Source organism: Triticum aestivum, chromosome 1D, assembly GCF_018294505.1.
Source record: "Triticum aestivum cultivar Chinese Spring chromosome 1D, IWGSC CS RefSeq v2.1, whole genome shotgun sequence".
Classification (NCBI taxonomy): Eukaryota; Viridiplantae; Streptophyta; class Magnoliopsida; order Poales; family Poaceae; genus Triticum; species Triticum aestivum.
Genome location: NC_057796.1, coordinates 209,277,292 through 209,282,555, shown reverse-complemented (window position 1 = coordinate 209,282,555; position 5,264 = coordinate 209,277,292). Strand labels below are relative to the sequence as shown.

General features: G+C 40.3%; 1 long non-coding RNA gene across 5 annotated transcripts; it reads left to right on the top strand.

Moving 5' to 3' along the window:
- The first annotated feature begins 1,140 nt into the window (after positions 1-1,140).
- Positions 1,141-4,235, top strand: LOC123181027 (uncharacterized). 5 transcript variants are annotated; one of them, XR_006491447.1, is made up of 3 exons: positions 1,141-1,507; positions 1,880-3,253; positions 3,554-4,235. It is a non-coding gene; the product is annotated as an uncharacterized lncRNA (long non-coding RNA). The 5 variants fall into 5 exon arrangements; XR_006491450.1 differs by having other exon boundaries at positions 1,141-2,732; positions 3,159-3,253; XR_006491448.1 differs by having other exon boundaries at positions 1,141-3,253; positions 4,022-4,235.
- The last annotated feature ends 1,029 nt before the right edge of the window (positions 4,236-5,264 follow it).

Genomic DNA, 5,264 nt, shown 5'->3' with positions numbered 1-5,264 from the left:
TTTTTGAAGGGGTTTTATGCAAAATCTCCACAATAATAACAGATCTTTTCATCCTTTTTCCCCATCAAATATCCACCTAAAAACTTGTGTCGCTGAGTTCTTTTGTTCATTATATGATTACTTTTTTTGTTAAAACTATACTGCTCTAGTTGGGAGAGCACAGATTATGTATTGCACATTCTAATTGTTTTTATCTTTATCTATCATCTTTGTGCGGGGATTTGAAGGTTTTTTTTTGCACTAACTACGATGTTAAGAGAGGTTGTTTTCGACAAAAATGGGTTCAGATAGTAGTGTTTTTGGGTCTTATTCAGAGAGTAACCTTTTGGAGAGAATGTGAAGCTACTACAGGATGTTTATGTCTCTTTTAAGCGCAAATACGGCCATGTCCCCAAGAGAACACGGTCCTGGCTTGGGATGCCCCAATTATTTTACCCATATATGGGAATGTTTTTCCATGAATCTAAATGGAGTTTCAAACATTTTATACATTTTTTTTTGCAAATGAGAGACATATTGTTTCTGAAATTTCATGAACTAAACAGCAGGCGGACATAGTATGAAGAACTTGTTCTAGAATAGATTATGTATTGCAAAACTTATCAATATATCTATTATCTATTATCTATTACTATACTATATTATGTTATATTATATTATACCAGTATAATAGCACGAGAGGGCGGAGAACCAAATCATTCTATTCATCGAAACCTGCAATCTGATGGTCTACATTCCGTCAGCGTACTAAATGTGTTTTATGCTTTAATTACCCACCCTGCCATTACCCTAATTAATTACCCACCATGCCATTGGGTTAAGACTAGCCACAATGAGTAGTAACATAGAGTAGTAACATGAGTATGTTACTACTCTATGTTACTACCTCTATAGTGGGAAGTAACATATGTGTAGTAACATGCAACACTTCATTTATTATGCTATAGACTCATCTTGCCTTGATATGTGTGATGTTACAGTAACTAGCTAAGTTACTAGAACTACCTCTCTCTTTATTAACTCATTGCCACATAGACAAATTTGCTGAGTTGGATTTAAAATTACCGCTGAAATTACTCTCACTATGGCTAGTTTAACATCCTCACCAACATGTCGCTGCCCTCCGCTTTCTCGCGACCACGGCCTCGGGGCCGTTTTTCATTGCCCACCGCCCCACTCATCGCCCCACCTCTTCCCTCCCCCAGCCACCGCCTGCCTCTATCTGCACGCGCCGCCGGACCGCCGCCAATGCTCCAGGCACCCGGTCCACCGCGCCCACGCTCGAGGCGCCCGGGCCGCCCCGTCCACGCTCCAGGCAGACCGCGTCGCCCACGCTCGAGGCTCCCAGGCCGCCCCGTCCATACTCCAGGCGGACCGCGGCGCCATAGCTCCAGGCGCCCGGGCCGCCCCGTCCACGCGCCGACCGGACCGCCAGCTCACGCTCCAGCTGCTCGGGCCGCCGTGTCCACGCACCGCCCGGACACAGGCGCCGCCGGTCCTCCATGCTGTAGGTGCTTTCCCCTCACATTCTTCCTGGTTGCAGTGACAATTTTTGGTTTAATTGTACGCATGTTCAATACCACTGCCTTCTAATTTCTGCTGCTGTGAGTTCTAGGCTTGCTTCATAGAGTGCCATAGTTAAAACAGATGCAAACATATGTATTGCAGCGGTGGACTGCATAATGGGATAGATGTACATAATGGGAAGATGATTCCGATCTGTCTATCTATGTTGAGGCTCCTGCACTTTATGTTGCTTACTCTGAACTCTGTAGTCGCACATTGTACATACTGTTCCAATGTCTGATTATTATATATGCTTTTTCACCTCTTTCTGTACTTTGTTGATTTTTCTTTAACATTTTTGTTTTTCCTAAAGGATGTGCAAGAGTAATCCAGACAAAGTTCCAGGAACGACTACGCATCGTTCCCCATTTAAAGACATAACGAACTGCTCAGGCTCTGAATATTGTTAATGGTCAACTAACAGCTGAGGCACATGCTTCGTTAGGATCCAAGGAATGTACACCTTTGAGAAACATAACCAACACACACACACACACAAATGGTATGTTCATACTCTGCATATCATAATTATTGAATGACCATTTACTCTTTTTGCTAGGAGGTTCGTCTCCTGTGTTGTGTCAGATGCAACATGTACAGAAGCCGCAGGACGCCCTTGCACAGCGGGATCTGCCGCCTCCCTTGGACTTCGCCGGCAAGGCGTGATCCATCGTCGCCGCCCCACTCCTCCCATGGGAGGATGCGGCTGCTATCATCAACCTCCGCTCCATGGGCGTGCTCCCAAATTCAATCTTAAAACAACAGTAAAATCTTTGAGGTCAACATGCGTTCCTTGCTGGGAGGAATTTGCTTGCTTGTTTGTTTTTGTGTTGCTTGATGCATGTTTGTGAAGATGCTAAAACTGTTCCGTCAATTTGATGATTTATTGATTGGTGCTTGGTAAATGCTTGTGGAAATGCTTAGTAAGCTGATGATATGTTAGATTTGCAGAGACTGATGTTGCATGATGCAAGAAGAAACATGTGGTTCCGTTGCGAATCACCACAGCAATGCAGTAAGTTTCCAGATTGATGCTATTGTTAATGCACACGAGGGAATACATGGTTATTATTTTGACCATATCGGTGCCATGGAAGCTGGAGAATTTTTATCTACTATACTTGTTCGTTGCCTGTATCATATTGCAGTTCCAAAGTCCACATAAGGTATTCCATTAACATTTCGTCCACCATTTTTTCCACCACTCGATCACATAATGAATATCATGAACATTCATACCAAGTTATTTTGTGTCCTGTCAGTAAGTTTAAATAATACATAATTCATTAGCGTGTACTCTGTCATAGGATGTTGCTTTACATGTAAGATTTTTATCCCCTTTCTAATGCTAATGATGAAGATAATCCTTTTGTGGAATTAAGCTTCATTTAGGGTGGATAATGTATGGTTGTGCATATGTTGTGTATTTTTTTATATTAAATGCATAATTTTTTCTGGTATTAAAACAAGTGAGATTGGTTACAAATAAACAAGTTAGTTCAGCAGCATTCACGTTTTTCAACTGGAATCATTTTGGCCAGAGTTATTCCGACCTTTTTGCAAAGTGGTTGAAATTTTCCTTTGCACTGCAGTTTGGGCGCACCATGTTTTAATTGAGAAGGTCGTTGTTGGTAAATTGAGAGTTCAAATAGGTCCTTCGACGAGGGTGGCGCTTCGGTGTCGACTGGTAAGAAGTTAGTGCCGTAGGAAGGTAGACAATTGGTGACATGTATAGCATCATAATTTGTAAACTACAACTTAGTGATTTTGTTTTAGAGGCAACAATTGCCGTATCATATTCACTGATTGTTTTTCATAAAATAGTTCATTGGTTGCTAGCTATACCTGAAGATAGGTTGTTGTCCATTCTGGCTGTTGTACATATTTCAGAATATTTGGCTGCTTGCTAGAGAGTGCATACTGGCTGGTGTACAAATTTCAGAATATTTGCAGTACATAAATATCTTATGATGTTAAAAATTCACAGTGGTTCCTTCGCTACCCTCCTCATTCGGTGTTCCACCTCACCACTCCCCAGCAGTGGAAGCAGAGCAGCCGACGGGTTCCTGGCTTACCTGCCTCGCAAAGAGGCAGTCATGACTAAACCTGAAAAAATGATGCTTCCTGTATACATTAGTAGAGGGAAAAAATGACTTGATTTCTGTAGGAGTGTGTTGTGGATTAAGTGGATATGTAATGTCCTTTAAAAAAGTGGATAGGTAATGTACTATTCTTGATTGCAGCTGGTGCTTTTTTGGAAATTTGATAACACCACGAGCAGCAATCGATTTTGAAAGCCAAAAAACATCCAAAACATGTACAGTGGGAGTACTGCTAGTTTAGGAGCAAAGTAACCATTACTAGAGTAATGAATATGGGAAATGAATAGTTGATGAAATTGAGCACTCTTGTAATTCTCGACAGTGAAATGGTCTTTTTTTTTGTCCCAGTAAAGGTTGGAGGTACAATCAGCTTCAATCTTGAGTACCCAATTGTAGAGAATTCGAAAGGAGGCACAACATATATGGAAGTATGAACTCTGGCAGTAACAATTTTATGTTTCCAAGTTAGGTTGATGATGTTCAGGTTAATGGACAACTGTACAGACACTTAATAGAACACAAACTTTTGTTGTTGAGTTCAATCTAAAGTGTCCCGTGTATATTTTTTAAGGCGTCATGTTTCTCAAGAGAATACATCTGCACGTAAGGAACTAGCTACCAGTTTCAATCTAAATGAACAAGCTCATAAGCAGCCTTTGCTTTTGATTCATTCGTTTTGTACTTTTGTTGGAGCATAGTTCCATTCATATTTGTGATATACTTATTTTTTCTGTATCACTTACAATTTTTGTTTAGCAAAGTGATGTCCCTCTTGAATAATCATATGCTGCTATCCGTTCAGACATTGCACGTAGCAAATGTAATCTTTTATGGGATTAGATGTGATTTTTTGTTTCATTATACTGATTGTGACATCAATGGGATATTGCGTACAATGTTCTAATGTTAAGCTTTTGTAAGTACTCACTGTGGTTTCAACATGATGCTTGGTATATGGAGTTTATAGCATCAATGTGGTGCATAAGCCTTTCCAAATTAAATCAACTTGTCTGAATTCTTTCCTCTCTTCTCTCATGCTTAAGTTTCTTGCTCGTGTTTAGTATGATGCGCAAGGGAGTTGATGCCCGCCGAGTTCCAACTCTGAAAGATGTGCATCTCATTATACCTAAACCACACCCCAAGTAGCAAATCCTGAATGGGATGGTGTCTTTTTTTCTTCTGCCGTCGTCGATTACCAGCTCGTGTAAAAAACACAGACAACTGATTACCTTTCAAACCACTAAAGCATCTTATTTAGTTTTTCTAATGCTCAAGATAATGATAATGCATATATCTACAAGAACTGGTCTGATTATTTTGCTTTTAGTTTATTGCACTCATGGAATGCGAAGGAACTAAATCAACCAATTTGCAGGGTCAATATTCATTATTTCATGATTTTATCTTCTACTATGCAAAAACTTAGTTTGACTTACTATTTTCATTCAGGATGGTGACCAGATAAGGAAGCAATTTTTGGTGCACCCACTCAACTACATCAACAGTGAAGCTGCACACAACATTTCAGATGTTTAAGAGAATTTATCAGCTTTATTAGGAAATACTGCTATAATTTTTTGGCTCTATGCATACGAT